At 33.6% G+C, this 22,105-nt stretch overlaps 1 protein-coding gene and 1 non-coding gene across 3 annotated transcripts in view; one reads left to right on the top strand and one right to left on the bottom strand.

Moving 5' to 3' along the window:
• EcR (Ecdysone receptor) overlaps window positions 1–22,105 on the bottom strand; it is a 261,963-nt gene that overhangs the window by 184,086 nt on the left and 55,772 nt on the right. The window lies entirely within an intron of this gene.
• TRNAK-CUU (transfer RNA lysine (anticodon CUU)) lies at window positions 21,220–21,292 on the top strand. The gene has a single exon. It is a non-coding gene; the product is annotated as a tRNA-Lys (tRNA).

Consider the following 22,105-nt stretch of genomic DNA (forward strand, 5'->3'; position numbering starts at 1 on the left):
TTCTTTCCTCACAAAGTTCCTTCGCCACTACCTACGTTGTGTGGGTGGTTCGTCCGCCAGACTTTTATTTATCCTGCTGCCTTTTATTGGATTTCTATGGAAATTGTCTGCCATTTGATTGAAGTGTTGAATGAGAAAAACAATTCATGGTAACGCAAATTATACCATGTATATGAGATTCTTGTTTGGTAAATAAATAAATTGATAATATATTGAAGAACTAAGTTAAAGTTTTTAAGGCCTAATGACTAACTTACTAGCATCACGTGCAAGCCGGATGAGCATTAATAACAATGCTACATGCAGAAAGTGCAGGGAAGTAGGCAAGCGATAGACGCTGGCACACCTACTATGCTACAGTCCAACCTTATCTAAAACTTGTCTTAGATATCTAAGAGCTGCACAATTCAAAGTACTAGATGAACTACCAAAATTAGATATCAAGTCGCTCTTAAATTTCGCAAAAGGCGTTGACATACTGTATGACGTATACTGCAGCTTAAACTAAACTGTACCTACGTGTGGCGTTACTAAGCATCAGTAGGTCTATGTATAAAGCGACAGCCGGCCACAATAACCTAACCTTTTCTTTTAAAAAAGACACATTTTAGAAATTTGTATTTCCTCTAGAAAGTCCTAACAAAAAGTGACGAAACGAAGCAACTGGTATAATCCAATAAACGCGCATAATTTAAATGGAGATCTAACAGAAAAAGTTCTAAACTTGAATGTGATATCTATATAGCGAACAAAGAACAGTTCTGTTAATTAATTTATGGCAAAATCAACGAATTTCAATTGTAAAAAAGTCAGTCATTTAAAATTTGTTGTTATTTTTTAAAATTGCGACTTCGTTAAAATATTTTGGGTAAACAGATATACAAACTATTGCCTACATTTAAGAGCCAAGTGAGAAACAATGAAAATTGGATGCTATAGACATTACTTACGATTAGATATGTGTGTCTGAAACGATTTATATGCCAAAAAAATTAATTTTAAAAAATTAGATCGATTAAGTGTAGATTATAATTACTTGGTTTATGTGCTCAATTAAAATATTGTGAAGAAAAAATATTTTTATAAAACGTTGCATACATGCGGGAGTCAAGTAAAGGTAAAGCATTTAAATATATGGTTAGTGCTTGCTAAAAAACTGTAAATATATTTATAAAGTGTAATAATGTATTTATATATTTTTAAAATGTTTTATTGTGTTTTCAGCACTTAACAAAAACTTTTTTTACGTTTTTGGAATGCCTAAAGTTATGCTATGTTAACAACTTACTATTGGCGCGTATTTTTTCGACCAAAATTAATAAAACTAACAGGATTGAAAACTAATTATTCAATGCATAATTTCAAAGCTGCTATTTCATCAAAAAATTTATTCAATATTTATTTATTTCTAAAATGGAATTTCCGTTCAAAAAAAATAATAAATTTTAGCTCTGAAATTCACTCACAAAATTTTTTAATTTTAATTTTACCGCATTTCCTCAAACTAGCCTTTCTTAATATATATGGTATATACTTGTATATCTCAATACCTCAAATCATTTAATGGTTAAATAGTGGTATTAGAAATATTAGAAGTCTTGATTTTTGCAAAAAAAAAAATACGGAAATTTAAAAATGGAAATTCTATTTAACTGCGAAAAGCAAAACTACACACATACAAGAAAAAACAACTAATAATGGCGATCCATAATTAGAGCCACAACAACTTAATGCTGGAAACGCCGTCGAAGCAGCCATTGAAGTGTACACAAAAAGAGCAGATAAACAAAACAAGGGCGTCAGAATGACTGCAGCTACATGCCACAACAGCAATGGAGCTGTGAAGAAATAGATAAATAAACACATACATATGTACACAAACGCAACGACGTCAATTGTCTGCAACAGCGCGACCACAAAGCAACGGCCCGGGCAGTTGAGTAGAGCAACTTTTATGAGCAAATTGAAGTCGTTGCAGTGGCAGACACAGACAACACTAAATGTATTGACATTTTATGGCGTCATTTTTCAAGTGCATGCACAAGACACAAGGAAAACATAAATACGTACAAATAGCAAAATAGGAAAATAGCACAAAATAAGAAGAAAGCAGAATGTAACACACAGACAAGGCGATGGCATGTGAAAATGAAAACACTGCACAAAGTGGAGTACACAAAGCAATAAAAGCAAAAACAAACAAAAGAACAAGACAAATGTGCAAAAGTAGTGGAGCACAAGCTTAAGCACAAGCAGGGTAATAATAAATTTCATTTTCATGTATAGCTAATAAATTATCTAAGTGGCAATTACAAGCTGACAACGCTGAAATTCGCTAGAAAATTAAGACAAGTCTGTAGTTTGTGTATATGGGAGGTGGTGGCGTTGAATGTTTGCGCTCAATTACAGCTTTATGTAACCATGAGATCGATCACATGCACACGCATACGAAATGCAGCCAATGAAGTTCAGCGGTTACTCATACGCCGCGCACAACCCTTCTTGACGCCGTTTAGGGTGCAATGTAAAGGGTGTTTGTTGATTACGCATTTCAAGCGCATATTTGTCTTATGCATATGTAATGAGTAGTGCGTGAATCACTTCACAAGCGAATAAAAACGCATTTTCGCGAAGTCAAAAAAAGGAAAAATCAGAATGAAATTGAAAAAAAAAAATGTTCAATGAAAATGTGTTTATGAAGTTGATTATTATTCGAATAATTTTAGTAGATTAATTTGCAATTCAGTTATCTGAATGGATATAAAAGAGCGCAAAATTATACAAATAATTAATGATATTTCGTCAAATAAAAAAGTTTTCCATACAAAAACTCGATTTTTATCGTTCAGTTTGTATGACAGCTATATGCTATAGTGATCCGATCTGAAAGATTTATTGGGAGATTGTAGCGTTATCTTGGACAATAATCCATGCCAAAGTTCGTGAAGATATTTCGTCAAATAAAAAAGTTTTCCATACAAAAACTCGATTTTTATCGTTCAGTTTGTATGACAGCTATATGCTATAGTGGTTCGAGCTGAAAAATTTATTCGCAGATAGCAGCGTTGCCTTAGGTAATAATCCATGCTAAATCTTGTGAAGATATCACGTTAAATAAAAATGTGGAAAACGGTTGGCCTCAAGGGCCATCCCTGCAACTTCCCTCTAATTTCATACGCTAACGTTCAAATTTCGCCTTTTTCACTGCTTTTGAGCTCTTCGAAATTTTTCGTTTTCGATATCTAGCAAGTAAATCAACCGATTTCGACCCGGTTTGCGGCAAACGATGTGTTTCTTCAAGGTTTAGAACTGATTAGTTTTTGGTGTCGATCGGTCAAGTCGTTTAGAAAAAACGATTTTTCAAAATTTTTATTTTTGAGATTTCTCGAAATCTACTGGTCCGATTGGGTCCAAACTTACACGAAATTCAAGTGCAATGAAACCCTTTGGAATGCTGAATGAAAGTTTATTCAAATCGGTTGAGCAGTTTAATAGTTATAAGAGGGTCACATACATCCACACACACACACATACATCCACACATACATACAGACATACGGACATCATCGTAGAAATGTTCGGGGAAGCTTCCTCGACCCTCAGAACGTCGAGATCTGTTGAGAACTCGATTTTTGCAAAATGGGGTGAAACCAATATCTTCCCGATTTTTAGAAAATTTTCCATTTTCTTAGCGGGAAGTTAAAAATGTTTTCCATACAAGAACTTTACCTTGTTCGGTTAGTTTGTATGATGTTTATGTGCCTTTCCAGCTTTTTCGAAATGTGTATAATTTTCACTTAAACTCATTAATAAATTTTAATACAATTATTGAACTATTTTAAGTTACCACACAAAGCGCAGCGAATATACAATTTTTTGCAATTCAAATTAATCCAACCAAAGCAAAGCAATATGAATGAGGGCACACCTACATATGTAAAACCCACTTTGATACCCTTTATGTAACGAACAATCAAGTGCTTGTTTAAACACAATTAAATTAAAAAATATTTGCATGTTAAGTTCATTTGTCTAATTGCATTTAGTCGCACCGCGAGCGGTTAGACACGTTGGCCATTGAACTTGACTTGACTGCATATGATTTGTCAAGAATACATGCATACACATACATACATACAAAATACGAATAAAAATCATATGCGCGAAAAATGCAAATAAATTGCTTTCATTATTGTAATAATTAAGCGCTTAGAAGTGAGGGTAATAAATGAAGTCAGCTAATCATTACAGCGCTAATTTAAGCTAATTGGTATTTTATTACACCAATGACGCAATTATTAAGAAAATATTAGTTGTTGGTTGCTAAGCTGTAAACATAAGCAAATTAAACAAATATGTGAAAAAAGTTTAACGAAAGTAAGTAATAATGCTTAACTGTGTTCTCATTTTCTTAAGTTTTCCTTCGCCTCATTAACGCCGAAGGTGTGAGACATTGCTATAAAAATTCCTAAATGTAGGCAACGATATTTATTGTGTATAGTTTTTGTGATTTTTTAACGCTTTAAGTATCAAACAAAAGCAAAAAAAATCGCTTAATATAGTATTTACTAAGTAACTGAGTTAGAGTAACCAAACTTTTTAAACCCTTCAACAGAGCCGCTGGTTATATTGACCCGACTAATAATGTTGCCTACAATTGGGGTGATACTGAGCATTACAGGGCAAATCAGATAACTTCAATTGCAAAAAAAGATCTAGGTAAATGCTTAGAAAGACTATAATTTTCATTATAACTGGTAATCAATAACCGAATATCTTAACCTGTCGTCAATGCAACTGGTCGTATTGAGCCAACTAATAAAATTTTGATTGAATTACTTTGATGGGTTACTACTATTTCATCACATCATTAAAATACTGAAGAAGAAGAAATATATTAACTGGTATTAAGAATTTCAAATAATTTTGAAAAGTTTACGCCAAAAAGTTACCAAATTTACGTGTTGGCATTTTGAAGTTAACTTGTTGATAGTTGACTCAATCTCACGGTAGGTCGCGTGACGATCTTGCAAAGCAATTTGCACACAGCATCAATGATTTTGGACGGCCTTCACGAAATTCATATTGGAGTGATCTACGACCCCGATTGAGTTCACCATACCATCAATAAACACTGGTCACTGTTACAGCTTCACCGTCAAAAGGTGAATTAAATTCATTGATGCACTGTTGCTGAGTTAATCCACGTCAAAAGTTGTAAAAAAATAATTGCGCTAAAATATTTGCGATGTAATTCCATTTTTTGGCCGAGATGAATATTTTAAGTTACTGTAAACAACTTAAACAGCATTCTAAGTATGTGTAACATCAGAAATGTCAAAAGTTGTGAGTTCTCAGATTGCAATACTAGGGTTGCCAAATCACGAAATATAATATAAAAGGTAACCTACGTAACATAACAAAGAAAACGTCGGAGAACCTTAAAAACATATATACAAATGATCAGAATGACGAGTTGAGTCGATTTAGCCGTATGTACGTCTGTCTGTATATATGCGAACTAGTCGCGCAGTTTTTGAGATATCAATATGCAATTTTTCACACGCCAAAAAGTTGCTTATTTGTCAGAACCGCCGATATCGGACGACTATATCATATAGCTGTCATATAAACTCATCGATCAACCTCTAGTTCTTGTATGTAAAACTTTTGACTTTTACAAGATATCTTCACCAAATTTTGCACGGATTATTATTCATGACAACGGTATAATCTCCGAAGAAACTGTTCGAATCGGAGTACTATAGCATATAGCTGCCATACAAATCGTCCGCTCAAAATCAACATAAAGATCTTTTTATACGCTTTTATCGTATAAGTAATGCGCCTGTGAGCTGTATTATAGCTTTGGTGCAGCCGAAGTTTACGCGTACTTTTGTTTTTCCAATATTTGCGACAATTTGCTTTACAGCTTAGAAAATTTTTTTTACTAGCCCTGATATATTTCGCTACACAGTAAGTTGTTGGAAAACACGAAAAACCCAATAAGGGCATATTAAGACACGCTACTACGTGCAACTGTAAAAGTTTCGTGCATTTACGCTAATTAAACATTTCCGTGGCACCTACAAATATTATATACTTATATGCAGTACATATTTACTTAGCAGACAGCTATCAGCTAACCAGCCCTTACGGACCATCAGTGGAACATCACTCGAAAAACAGCGTTCGCACCTTTATTGCGTTGTTCGCATTACCAGCAGCAAAAGCTTATGGTTCACACTTGGCAGCTGCGCGCCGAAAGCACTCTTCCAACCCGCCAAGCACCATGCGCTCCGCTCCTACTTTCGGCTGCAGCCAGCCGTGCAGGTTTTTTTGTTATTGTAATTCTTTTTTTTTGCCATTTTCTGTGTTTTTTTTTTGTTGCTGCTACTCCACTGTTGTTCTCCAATACGGCGTTGCGTTAACATGAGTTCACTTGTGTGGCGTGCGATAACCTTGAGAGCTGCTGGCGTCTGCCCCACACCAGGCCCGCATCATATGATTCCAAATATATGTGTGTGTGTATGTGTATTTGCGCTTGCATGTGTGCAGCTCAGCAGTGGTTGTATTACACGCACACACATACACGCGCATTGATTAGAACGCAAGTCTCAGAAAAATCAAGTCTGCAACAGCGGCCCCATTGTAGGCAGCCACCACTATGATATTTATGTGTGCACGTAGGGGATTGTGGTGCACAGCCATAAAACCGGCATCCGCAGGCGCATGATAACTGCCACTGACCTTTTTTTGCTGCTGTATTTATTGTTGTTTTCTGTTTTTTACTTTTTACTTTTGTTGTACGTTCGGATTTATTTGCTGTTGATTGTTGATTGTTGGCTGCTGATAGCCATTTGTCAACTGCTGTTGTTGTTGTAATTATTTGCTTCTCCTTCTTATTTACTAGTACTCTGGCTAGTATTGCTTACTTCGCATTGCAAATATATCACTTAATGGCTGTAAAATTAATTCAGCAAAGAAATGCAATCAAGCGCACTGAAAACAGCTTAAAACGATTCGGAACGAGTATTACTAGTATTATGAAGGATTGGAGCGGATTTCTGTGATCATCCAGTATGGAAATTTACAAGTAATTAAGGCAGTACATATTGTGTTGTCTATAACATTAATTGATTTTATATATTTATTCGATTTCATATATATCTCGATTTATTATTTAAGTTAGTTTTATTATATTTTAATTTAGATATACGTAAAGCAGGTTTAGATATGAAGGATATGATATTATCTTTTTCTGCATCAGGAATCCTAATTCTATATTTCGACTCCAAGCAATTAGTTATATGGTATAGCAGCACAAAAAAAGCGTTCGTTAACTTCGGTTGCACCGAAACTATAATACCATGCACAAATAAAAAATATTCCTTACAAAAACTTTATTTTGATCGGTGAGTTTGTATGGCAGTTATATGCTATAGTGCTTCGAGCTGAACCATTTTTTCGATGTTTGTACCGTTGTCTTCGACATTAACCCATGCCATCTTGAAGATATCTCGTCAAATGAAAAAGTTTTCTATACAAGCACTTTATTCCAATCGCTCAGTTTGTAAGGCAGCTGTATGCTATAGTGGTCCGATATCGAATCGTTTCAACAAATGAGCAGTTTTTGGGTGGGAAAAGTTTGGATGCAAAATTTCAGATTAATATCTCAAAAACTGGGGGACTAATTCGCATATATACAGACAGACGGACATGACTAAATCGACTAAGCTCATTATGCTGGTTATTTATATATTGTATATATATTGTTTATAGAGTTTCTCACGTTTGCTTTTGGGATTCAAAAAATCTTACTTTAACTTATGAATCAAATCATCGGCAAAAATTCCTCCTAGCTATTATCATATACTCCGCGTGCGTGTCAACTGGCCAATGGATGTCGCTGCTGCTAATGTCATGGTTTCAGACTCTGGTCTAGCTGAGTCATAATATTGCGTTCAGACGGCTTCTAGCGAAGTCTAATACATTTCCCCAATCATCCCCTTATGGTGAACAGCTTTATATGCAACCTCAGAAGGAGGTATAAAACGCTGGGGGTAGAGACCTCCGATTACCAAAACTCAACGTGGAAGTAGACGAAGAAAAAAAGCCTTTATGCCTGAAAAGGTGTACCGGCGAGTTCTTCTTCATTACGTTAATATGAAGAGAACCTCAGCCGAAAGTCATCGTATTTTGGTGGAAGTTTATGGTGAACGAACGTGCTGAGCGAACGTGCCAAATGTGGTTTGCACGTTTGAAAAGTTGGCTTGAAAAACGAAGAACGTTCTGAGCGGCCAGAAAAATTTGAAGACGAAGAACTGGAAGCATTACTCGATGAAGATTGTTGCCAAACACAAGAAGAGCTCATAGAATATTTGCGAGTCGCTGAAGCAGTCATTTCTAAACGTTTAAATGCAGTCAAATACATTCGAATGTAAGAATGAAGCCAAGAAACGTTAAAAGACGATTTTGCATGTCAGAAATGCTGCTTGAACGCTACAAAAAGAAGTCGTTTATTCAACGGATTGTGACTGGTGATGTAAAATGAATCGATTACGACATACTTAAATGCAAAAAATCATAGTTTAAATCTGGCCAACTAGCCAAATCAACGGCTTCTAAAAAAAACCATCATTGAGAAACGATGAACGCAAAAACTCATCAAATTGTAGTGAGCGATTGCCCAAAAACGACCGGAATTCGCTACTAGACACGAGGCAATAATTTTCAATCATGACAACGCTTGGCCACATGTTGCAAGACCGGTTAAAATCTATACGGAAAACAGCGGCTGGGATGTTTCGCCTTATAGCCCAGACCTTGCTCCTTCTGACTAACATTTATTCCGGTCAATGCAGACCGCTCTCACTAGAATACGGTTCACATCACAATAGGGCATCAAATATTGGCCTAAGTCATTCTTGGCCGTCAAGCCGACGCAGTTTTTTTGGTATGAATGCCACAATATTGTAAGAAAGAGGGGAGAATCTTATAGTTTCAGTTTGGCAATACTTTGAATAATGTTATTGTACGTGGTTTTCTCAAATAAATGTTCAAACTTTGAAAAAAAAAAACACCAAAAAATGTGCGCTTTTTAGGGTGCCTGCGGAGTGGACGCTGAAAGCCGAGTCGAGTCGAGCGTAAATTCGCGTAATGTGTAAATGGGAAAATGGGCTCGGCTCGGCTTTGAGCGTTCACTCTGTAGGCACCCTTACACATTTTTATTGTTGTTTCCTTTTTTCATTTACTGTTTATTTTTTTATTTTTTTTTTGTATGCAAATGTGAACTTATAATTTTCTATCAAGTTTATCAAGAAAAAGTTAAGTATACGCCATGTCATACAAATAATAAACTGCGTAATATAAGTATTATTCTTCATACAGGCTCTGGTTTATTGAAGTAAAAAATAAAAATATAAAAAAATTTTATTTTTTTCCCCACAAGTTGCAAAGAGTTTTTAAATAATTTATAAATTTGCACTAAATCAAAATCGCAGACGGGTGTAAATTCAGCTAATTCGCCGAAATTTTATTTTATTTCTTTTCGGCAAGTAAAATATAAAAAAAAAATTATGATGCACACACTTAGTGCAAATTGTTGTGTATGACCGCAAAATTTATTTGATTAAACCAGTTTGTAGGTAGGTAGGCGCAACATTTTGCTGCTCGCTTTTTTACAACGCTTTTATAGCATTATTTATTTGTTTAGCTTGTTTATGGATTTATTCAAACGCTGCCAACGGGATTGACTGTGTGTATTTTTTGTAAATGTGGCACAAAAATTGTCACCAAGCGCGGGTGGAGGTAGAGGGAGAGCTGCAAACGCAGCCGCACAAATTTCGCTTTCAATTGAAGTCAATTGCAATGCGACGCAAGCGGCGAAAAAAAACAACAATAATAATAACAACAAAAGCAGTCATATAGCGTACGAGACGAAGCCATGACAGCGAAATTGATTGCAGTCGCAGCAGCAACAGCAACAATAACAACAAGCCATTATTACTGTGGAAATAGGTATCGCGAAACACACACACTTACACATACATACACAAAAAAGTGAGATCAAATGCAAATGCAAATACATATGTGCAAAATATAAAAGTATAGCAAATATATATGAGCAAAAGTTCAGTTAAACGTTGTGCAGCGGCCACACAGTAACGTCAGCGGCCGGCGATGCCGCTGCAGACATAGGCGATAAATCTAAATCAACAACGGGCACATGCAGCAGCAACAATAACAACAAAATTGAAGTGGAAAATAAACGAAAATACAATACAATACCTAAAGTACAATAGTAATCAGAGTAAGCAAGCGCAACAACAACGCCAACCAAAGCGGCCTCTTAGCAGCGCAACAACAAGAATTGCAATAAAATGCCTGCGCACATAAAAGTAATACGAATTCTGCAAATAAAAAATGTGAATTAATTTTTATTATTATTATTAGTACTTTTTTTTTTGTTTTTGTTTTTGCTTTGCTTTACTTTACTTTACTTTGCTTATTGCTCATGTTTATTTTTGCTGTTCGCTTGTTTTTGTGCTTATTTGCAAATGGGAGTAAATGACCGATTGAAAAGACAACAAATGCACACGCAAGCACATACAGACAAACATATATGTATGTAGATAAAGTCTAACACAACAACATGCTGCTGCTGCGATAGTGAAGGCACATAAATTTCAAATTGATTAGAGGCGCAAATTTGGGAGCCTAAAGGTGGTTTGTGTAATTTCTACAAATTTATATTTGAATACGAGTAATATCTTGGACATCAATCAGCTGCTACGAAGAATAACGAAACATTTTTCATAATATTGTAGTTTAGTAGTAGTCCGATCTGAATAATTGGTTCGGAGATTGTTGCATTGCCTTGGGCAATAGTCTATTCCAAATTTCGTGGAAATATTATATTTCATTATATGAAAATCTTTTTCATACAAAATTAAAAAAAAAAATTTTTTTTTAAGTTTTTTCATTTTTTTTTTTTTTTGTTTTTTTTTTTTATAATCATACAGCTTGAGCAAGTAATTCGATTTATTTTCCGTAGATTTTTCGTAAACGAACTTATCAAAGTTGAATCACTTTTAGCGCTCTAGACTAGTCTAACCATTTAATAAACAAGCTTTCTGTAACGTTATTAAATCGTCACGATCGTCAACGTCGTTGAAATTTAGACCAATTTTTTACGCCAAACACTTTTCAATTCATATGGTATAATAGTCATTATAGTTATTATCAATACTAATATACCATGCATACTTATCAGTTAAACGAATATACAAGTATGAGATATGAATGTGCTGACGTATTGGCCTAAACAAAAAAAAAAACATGGAATTAGGTACTTATGCCGTTAACCCAGATAATTTGAACTAATTTGTCGACTGCGATATTCTAAGGCGGTCGAAAAGCAAAAACAAAACACAAAATAAAAGCATTTCCCTCAAACAAATTTCAAAAACAAAAAACAAAAAAACAACTCAGAGCATAAATAGAAATAGGAAATACGTGATGCTTAAATAAAAAAATTACAAATAATAATAAAATGTATATCCCTTTTATGTTAGATGATTATTAAAAAAAAAATAAAAAAATTTAATGACTCACAATGTAATAAAAATACAACAATAAAATGTTGAAGCAAAAAAATTCTTATACCTAGGTATATATGTAGATATGTATGTATGAATTGAAAAGTACAAAAAAACAAAGATTATAAAAAAAATATATGTATATATAAATATAAATAAATAAAAATTAAAAAACAAAAAAATAATAAAAATTTACAAAAATTAAAAATAAATTTAAAAAATATATTTATAAAAATATAATATAAATAACAGAATTAATAAAAAAATATTAAAAAAAAAATTTAAAAAAAAAATATTTAAAATTTGTTTTTCCTTACTTTTTTAAAAAAATTTAAAATTTTTTTTAAATTAATAACAGCTTATATCCAAGTAGCTTCTTTAAGAAAGTTTATTTTCATTAATAACGGGTGTTTTTTTAGATAAAACTTCATTGACGAATAGCTATCAAACTAGCTGTCAGACTAGCTGTCAAAATAAACACATGTTTTCGCCATTTATGTGCAGTATTCTTTGGAAAACCAACAAATAAAGACTTCCATAACTTAAAAACAAAAACACGCTATATACTTGTACTTACTTACATAATTACTCGTAGTATATTATATTTTTCTTTCGCGTATCAAAATTACTAGTTTTTAAAGTACAAGTATTTGCAAATCTAAGTACGTTGATATCACAAACAAAGTCATTGACGGAAAGAAAAATTTTGCTTTTTATGGAGCAACCAACAAATTTGATAATAGCCAAAACAGGAAACGAAAATAGAATTTATCACGTAATTTTGACTCCAATAAGCTGCTGATCGGAATCAAGTGCTGGTATGGAAAAACTTTAAGATTTGACGATATATATTCAAGCAATTGAGCAAGAATTATTCTTTAAGGCACTGGTACAATCTCCAAAGAAATTGTTTAGATCAGACCACTACAGCATATAGTTGCCATATAAACTGATCGATCAAAATCAAGCACTTACCTCCTGCTCAAATATAAACGAGACTGGCTCAATAAAACAAAAACGGTTAATTATTCTTCAATATTTATTTTATCCCCTTCAAAATAGTCACCATTAGAGGCGATACACATATGCCACCTTTTTTTCCAATCTTCCTAACACTTCTGGTAGGCCGCTTTAGGTATGGCTTTCAGTTCCTTCTTCGAATTCTCTTTTATGACTTCAATCGACTGAAAATGCTTTCCACGAAGCGGCAATTTGAGTTTAGGGAAAAGAAAAAAGTCACACGGTGCCATGTCGGGTGAATACGGTGCTTGCGGAACAATATTTACGTTGTTTTTGGTCAAATAATCGCGTACAAGACGAGACGTATGAGCTGGATTTTGGAACAAGTCGAGCAGACACACGTCTCATGCCCAAAACATCGTGAATAATGCTATGAGCGGATCCATTTGATATGTTGAGCTCACTAGCTATCTCTCTTTCAGTCACACGACGATTTTCCAACACAATTTTCTTTACTTTTTCGACGTTTTCTTCGTTTATTGACGTTGCAGGACGACGACCATGGGGTAAGTTTTCCAGCGATGTACGGCCGTCCTTGAACGACTTATACCAATCAAAAATACGTGCACGTGATAGGCAAGACTCCCCATATGCCTTCTGCAACATTTTCATTGCGTCCGTCGCACTTATTCCATTGGAATAACAAAATTTCAAACAAACACTTTTTGCTCAACGTTAATTTCCATAGTAAAATTCGAAAAACACACTCGAGGTTGACTTGTTTATAGTGCCGTAAAAAAAAAACTATGGGAGAGATCGCGCTCAAATTTGACATGTAATCATATAACAGTCCTGCCAACCTAAGCAAAACAAAGTGTGGCCATATGTAATGTCCTTGTCGAGTTATGGATAAAGTCTCGTTAATATTTGAGCAGGAGTGGAAAAGTTTTTAATTTAACGAGCTATCCTCACGATATCTGACATGGATTTTTGTCTAAGGCTACCGTACAATCTCTGAATAAATTTTTCAGTTTGAAGCACTATAGCTTATAGCTGCCATATAAACTTACATTTCAAATTCAAGTTAAACATTTTCTTAAAAGGTATTGTTTCCATACTAAATCAGCTTTTTTTTAAGTAACACCCTAATGTGTACATACAATTAATTTCGTTGAAATAGCTTTGATTGATTATTATTAAAGTACCAACCTAATCAATATCTAATGAGTATATAAAACTGTAGAAAAACACCTGTTGGCGCATAGTTGCTACCGTGACGAGTGCGGTGGCGCCAAAATTAATAGTTTTATAGTGTTTCTTATATATATACAAACATATAAAGAATAATAGCGTTATTTATGAATGTTGCGTATAGTTGATCGACTGAAGAGCGCTGTTTGAGGTAGATTTTTTTTAAAGTGATTTATTGGAAAGCGGTATTCAGTTGTATATAAGAAAGCAGAGTTAAATTTTCGATCATATACACTTATTAATATTCGAGTATTAGTTTACACAGCGAAGAGTTTCGATTGCGATCGAATTTAAAGAAAGCCTATTAAGGGATCTTTTGATGTTGTAATCGTTTGAAAATTGCCCGAAACGAATACATATTAGTTTCTGATTTGAATATTATTATAAAATTTGAACAATAAAAATTTCCATAATGAAGTAAAAACTCTTTTCAAACCAACTTGGACGACAGTTTAGGGTAACTTTCATGCCGATATTATTTAAAAAAAATTATTCTAAATCCTTTCTTACAAAAAATATTAATAGTCTATAAAATAAGTTAACTGACGAACGCTCAAAGCCTTCAACTGATCTACAGTGAAAAATAAGTGTACAAAATACATACATATGTATATTTAGTACATACAAAGTGAGAACTGACGCACGAAACCGCACCACAGTCTAACAAAACATTCGAAAATGCTCACCACGACAAGTCATTAATATAAATTTTTGCTTAAAACACATACAACAAATTTTGAAATACAACAGAAATGCTCACCGGAAGATTCAAAAACGTATGACAGCTGCTCGTGAGCATATAGCTAAAAATAAAGTGGCATACTGATAGCGGAAAAGAGAAAGAACAAAAGCTGAGCGATCGGCGTAGCTGATTGAGGCGATGAGCCAAGCGTTAATTGAGGTCAGGGTTAGCACAACTGAAAGTTAGACATTTGTGTCTATTTACTAGATTAAAAAAAAAAAATAAATAAATAACAAAAGCTTTCACATTTAGCACACATTTCAAATATCATAAATATTACGGCTCACGCTTGCTTTCGGCATACAATGTGTTTTAAAAGCAGCGCTAAGGTATACACGCAGTGTTATTTCGGATGAGGTCACAAGGGATTATTGTTCGCCCAATTTATGACATTGTCAACGTTTTTATATGAATTGCTTTAGTTGGTTTTTAATTTTTCTTTTACTGTTTGACAATATATTATATTTATTATATAATATTTAAGAGAGTTAATGCAAAAATTCCTCACTTAATGTAGTCTAAGATATGTTTAATTGTCTGGAAGTATGAGGTAGGAATAATACAGGAACTGCATAATCATGCCTAGGTGACTTATGAGTAAGTATTTTGAAAAAACAGGGTTGGAGCGCTACTTGTATACCTTATAGCGCTGTTAATTACCTCATCAAATAACCGGTGTTTCCGAAAACAGCGGCTCTGAGAGCCTACCGAAATTGGGAGACGCTATAAAGTATAAATAATAAAATATAAATAATCAGCGCGACGAACTAGGTCGATTTAGCCATGTCCGTCGGTCCATCTGTATGTATATACGCGATCTAGTCTCTCAGTTTTTGAGATATCGACCTGAAATTTTGCGAACGTCCATGTCTTCCCAAAAAGCTGCTTGTTGCTCTGAAGCGCCAATATCGGACCACTATAGCATATAGCTGCCATACAAACTGATCGATCAAAATCAAGTTTTTGTATAGAAAACTTTTTTATTTGACAAGATATCTTCACGAAATTTGGCATAGATTATCTTTCAAGATGATGCTACAATCTCCCAATATATTGTTTAGATCGTACCACTATAGCATATAGCTGCCATACAAACTGATCGATCAAAATAAAGTCCTAGTATGGAAAGAAGTTTCTAATGCCACAGTCGGTTTTCGAGGCCCTGTGGAAGAAGCCGATTCCGAAGAATGGTCCTCTATTTTGTATCAAAATATTTACTAAACCTTGAAAGAAAATTAATTATTTTTTACATATTTCCACATTCCGTCCAGTTGGGTGTTTGTATTGGGTTAGTAATGCTCAAAAAAAAAAATTCTTGTGAAAAGCATATGTACTATATAAGCTTATAAAGGTCATCAAAATTCGCCGATTAATTCTTCAAAATTTTATGTGCTCATAACGGCACTTGCGTAGCCATTGACTCCTATTACTGTCATCATAAACAAATCAAAACTTAATGAGAGCCACAACCTCAAAAGCATGAAAGGCGAATACACTATCTTCACACTCACACATTAATTTATATTGCTACATATGCATATAGCATACATACCCATATTTATATAAATATACACAAGTAAAGGCGTACATACGTAAAGGTCGTTTGCGACAATAATCGGCTCCATAGACATACCGTCTGCGACTATTTATGTCAATATTGGGCTAAATATAAAAAGTATGTGCTTAGAAAAAAAAAACATACTACAACAACAATACAAACAAGTGTGCGAAACTTCATTAATGAAGCGTATTTTTGCAGACATTCCCCGATTCGCACTGCTTTGGCACGCGTCATTTGTGGTTATTTGTTTTTGTAGGCGAAAAAAATTCTACGCACAAACAAAAAGTTTGTCTGTCTGTCGACAGCAGCTGGCAACGCATTAAATTTTCGTGCCTATCGCAAATAAACCATTCATATTCGCATTAGTAAGCACACACACATACACATATATACACACATACATATAAATGTACGTACATACATTTGTTTGGAAGTGCGTACGCGTGCGTTATCAGCGCCAAAACCAAACTATGACTGTGTGTATGTGTGTGTATTGCAGCCGCCATAATAATAACAAACTTGATATTATACAACAATAACAAAGCCAACTGTGCGTAATAAAATGTGAATTTACGCACATAAAGCGTCACCGCCCCACAAAAGCAAAGCACACCAAACAACAAAAAACAAAAAATTTGCAACGAAAACTCAATGAACCAGAAAATACGCAAACGATAGAAAACCGCAGAAACAACAACAACAAGAACAAATATTAATTTCGACCGCACCGAAGTTGTAATACCCTTCACGGGTGCATTTATATTCATATATATGCTATAAAATGATATTTATTTTGATTTGAATCAGTCAGTTTATATGGCAGCTATATGCTATAGTGACCCAATCTGAACAATTCCGTCGGAGATTGTAGCGTTGTCTTGGGCAAAAATCTATGCCAAATCTTGGAAAAATAACTTGTCATAAACAAAAGTTTTCCATACAAGGATATCGTCGTTTCCGACAGATGAGCAGCTGCTTTGAGAAAAAAGTCGTGTGCAATATTTCAGACCGGTATCTCGAAAAATGAGAGACTAATTAGCGTGTATACTCAGCTCGTCACGCTAATCATTTATATAGATATATACCTATGTATATACTTTATACGCTCTACGACGTTGCCTTTGTGACAAACTAAATATACCCTATTCAAGTTATAAAAACAATAATAATAATAAATACTACAGCGCTGACGCTTGGAAAAAATGTGAAACAAGTAAAACAAAGCAGATTCGTATGAGTGTAAAATTAAATAACGGCAATAGGGAATGACATTGAAAGTCTATAAAAACAAATAAAAAACAACAAAATATAAATAAAAAAACAATAAAAAATAAATAAAAAACAACAAAAAATAAATTAAAAAAAACAACATAAATAAAAAGTAAGAAGCAAATTTAAGCAATCAAGATGTTAGACGTAAAGAGGCAGCACAACAAAAATGGCGAACATTCAGATGCACGAACTATTTTGCTAGTGAATCGCGCTTGTTTGTGTGTGTGTGTTTGTATACATTAAAATGAGTCAATGCCGCGCTAGGGTCGCGAGTGTGCGGTGTATGGCAGAAAAAGGGTGAACAGCAAATGGGTTGAGGTGGGTCAGGCGCGGCTGCCAAACAAATGCGTTCGTTACAACTCTTCGTAACATATACAATACAAATAGTTGGAAAGCGATTTTCTAGCGAAAGCACACGCTGCTAATTTAGTTCTACAGCTTATTGTGATAAAAGTGGCAATAAGGCGGCGCTATTTGTATGAAATTACATGACTTTTGTTGTTAGTTTTCGCTTGGTATGCAAAACTTGAATTTATTTTTTTTGTAGAATATTTCACGGCAGAGAGAAATAGCAGGCGCATGCATTGCGGGGTGTTATTGTTGAATATATTAGATGTAAAGCGCTAATAAGCACTAAATAAAGACGTTAAATGTTCAATGATATTTTATTTTAAGTTTTATATAAATATATTTTTCGTCTATATAGACAAGAGGTGGCAAGAAGTAAGTGTTTCGAGACTAATTTTTTCAGTTTATATTTATAACACACAATTATTAACTTAAAAAACATATTTTTTAAAATTTTACACGCTAGATGTCGCCAGGGTCATGAACTACTTCTAAAAGCCATACTTCAAATCCGCCTTAGTACGTATTTAAGTTTCGTAAATGGACAAAAAGTTTTTTAAGTTAAGTTATAGTTACGCATTCTATACTTAAAATCGTAATGCCTCAAAATAGTGTAAAATTCGACTTCAAAAATAATAATCCAATCAATTTTTTTTTGTTAAACGCTTCATATAATTATTTAACAATTTACTAAGCGTCGCAATTTTTGTGCATCGAACAATTCTACAATACGTTAAATTACTTCTACGTTAAAAAGAAAACAAAATGCTGTGGCAATTTTTTACGAAAAAACATTTAAGAACATTAAAAAATTTCAAATGCAAAAGCAAAACAAAAAAACATGAAGTCATTATTTTTACAGACTCCTATCTAGTTAGTGAATTATTTTGAGAACTTTGCCGACAGCAGGCAAACAACAGACAATATACTATATGAATGACATATAGCAAGCGCGTGCATACTTTTCAAAGACGATCAAAGGAATTGAAATAAATAAATTAAAAAGTTGACTGCTAGAGGACTAAGTGAACTTAAAAATGCCGTAAGCAGCAAAATGCTCACTAAGTAAGCAATTAGACATAACATGTGTAATTGTTTCGAAAAAATTTCAATATACAAGAAAAAACGTTAACTTTGGCTAGACCGAAGTTAGAATACCCGACACAGGTGCATTTTTTAAAGCATAAAATATCTTTGTTTTGATTTTGAGCGCACTGTTTGTATGGCAGCTACTTACATACATGCTAAAGTGTGCCGATGTGAACTTTTTTTTTTTTGAGATTATAGCTTTGTCTTGGACAATAATCCAGTTTAAATTTCATGAAGATATCTTATCACATAAAAAAGGTTTCTAAACAAGGACTTGATTTTGCTCGATTAGTTTATATGACAGCTATATGCTATAGTAGTCTGATTGGAACAATTTTTATTGCAGCTTGTAATGCTGCTTTGGGTAATTGCCTATGCCAAATTTCGTTGAGAAATATTGTCAAGTAAAAAAGTTTTCCATACGAGCACTTTATTTCGATCAATCAGTTGGTATGACAGCTATATGCTATATTACTTCAAACTGACTAAGCTATTCGCAGATTGTAATGTTGCCTTGGAAAATTATCTATGCCAAATCTTGTGCAGATATCTTATCAAATAAAAGAGTTTTCTATACAAGAGCTTGATGTGTATCGATTAATTTGTATGGCCGCTATATGCTTTAGTGGTTCGATAACGGCGATTCCGACAAATTATCACATTTTGATGAATTGCCACTATTTAGTATATGCATAAATACATATATTTACATACAAGCAAACATATGGTACATACACATGTGTATACGCTACTGGTGTTATCAAAAATAAATAATAATTGATTTGATGCCATATATGTATGTATATAGCTTGAGCAACGCAACTTTGGCCACACAACAACAATGAACCTCTACAGATTGTACATTGTTCTTTTTCAGATGTGTTGTTATAGTTTTTGTCTTTGCTGCCTCGTGTTAAACGCCAGCATAATTAATTCCTTCCACCGCTGCATTTTATATTATCAGTTGACCTCATTTTCATACGCAGAGCGCTTTGTTGTGTATTCTTATTTTAAGTATGTACATATATGTGTATGTGTGTATGTATGCAGATTGGTTTTGTGCAAGCGTAAGTTGGTTTGTGTGCCTAGCAACTAAAGCGAACTTCCTCATATCACACAAAGTGAGATAGTTGGCTATATTTATAATATGAATGATTTGAGTACTAGGGATGTTCTTTTTGATTCTCTTTTATACGTTTTTTTTATGACCCGTACAATAGGGTGGGTCAAAAAATTTTATTTTTTTTCGCAAAGGAAAAATTTTCTAAATTTTCTTATGATCACATAGATATATTCAAATCTCGTTTTCATCTACTTGAAAAAATATCTCATTTAATAGATTTTGTAGAAAATTGAATGCTCTACAAAATGGTCTCCTGCGATTTTTTCGTAAACCGAAACGTTTTAAAGATACTAACGGTTGAAGTCTGATTATTTTAAGCCAAATTAATTTTTTTCTTATGAATTTTACAACTCAATGAAAAAAAAAAAATCAGTATATACCGGAAAAACTATTATTTTTGTAGAAAATTTAACACTATATTTTTCGGTCTTAAAAATAATAACATTTGCAGAGTAAATTTCGTCAGAGCTATACATGAATGCAAAGACCATAACATAGATTTCCTACCTTAAAGCTACCTTTTATCAATTGACATTTTTTTTTGTACACCCCTAATGTACACATTCAATTATAACCGTCTACTTATTTACGCATACAAAATTATATGTTCATACTTGAGGGCCTACCTCACTAAAAACCAATATGAATTCAGCGATATGTGTCACCGAAATGCTTTTCAGCATGCCACTCTCCCTATCAGTGCGTATAAATGTTGCGTATACGCGACTGCCAACCCTGGCCTCTATGCGATTTTCGACAAACCTTTACCTACACGCTTACTAAAATACATATATGTATACAGATTAAAGTAATATGTGTGTATATGCTATATGTTGACAACATTAAGACTACCCATAATAATATAATAAATACCGCTTATAAAAATTACGACATTTGTATAAAACTGGCGAATTTACGAGTCAAAAATTGTGCAATGCCGCAGGCATTGCGATAAGCCAGAAAAGCGTATATGTAAGCAGTGATGAAGTTAAAAAATAATCTCTCAAAAATATAAAAACACGTCTGCCTCTATATTTAATCCACCTCCATGGGCGATTTTCGTTGATTTTCCTTTACTTTGTTTGCGCCAACAGATAATATTACGCTCACAATGTAGGGGCATTTTCTTCTCACTCTCTCTATAACACTTAGTTGCTTCGCGCTTTACGCGCCGTTACATGTGTTCCTTCAGTGCGTCTACGCTTGTTGTAAGTGTAGTGTGGGAGCCTATTGGTCATTTCATATCCGCTATTTGGTGCTATGTTTGATACTTGCCCGGCTAGCTCAGTCGGTAGAGCATGAGACTCTTAATCTCAGGGTCGTGGGTTCGAGCCCCACGTTGGGCGGAAAATATTTTTTATGCTGAATTTTATTTGATTGTTTTTTTAAATTTTCATTATGACAGGTTTTAAAAATGAAGAATAAAGTCAACATGTGGAAGAAGTTAATATGGTAGAAAATCAATAATGGTATATTAATTTTAGAGTGTCGTAAAAATATATGCCAAACTTCATTAATGTGAACTATAAACATAAATCAGAGCAAATTTCTTTAGCATAAATGAAAATCCATTCTGAAACCTACTGTAATCGACACTAAAAATTAAATTTTCTATAGTAATCATTAGGAATTTATGAGTCAAAAATGATCTATTAACAATATTAATATTTATCTTGTTTACTTATTAAAAAAACAAAAAACAAGAAAAGCTCGCAGCAATGCCCAAAGATATGGATAAATATACAGTATGCAATATAAGTATGTATACACATGGTCAAATTATAATTTTCAGGTATGAGCAATAGCTCGTGTTACATAAAAAATCAAATGCAGAAACCTTATCTATGCAGTGCATTCAACTGTCTGATAGGCCGCTCACCCTGCGCTTTTAGAGTCCACTTCTTTGAATTTCTAGCGTTATCTTATTTTTACCGATTGTAAATAGCAAAGTTCGCAATAAATTTGCAAAGCAGCGAAATGTTAAAGGTGCCAAAACAAAAACGAAGATAACAATACCGTTTCACTTATTTATATATGCTATGTATAAAATATAGATATCTACATACATATGTACATACAAATGTCGAGAGCAAAACTTTTTTTTAGTGGTATTATTGGCATGCGAAAGGCGTTATAAATTTATAAGAAATTAGAAAATG

The sequence above is a fragment of the Bactrocera oleae genome, chromosome 4, assembly GCF_042242935.1.
Source record: "Bactrocera oleae isolate idBacOlea1 chromosome 4, idBacOlea1, whole genome shotgun sequence".
Classification (NCBI taxonomy): domain Eukaryota; kingdom Metazoa; phylum Arthropoda; class Insecta; order Diptera; family Tephritidae; genus Bactrocera; species Bactrocera oleae.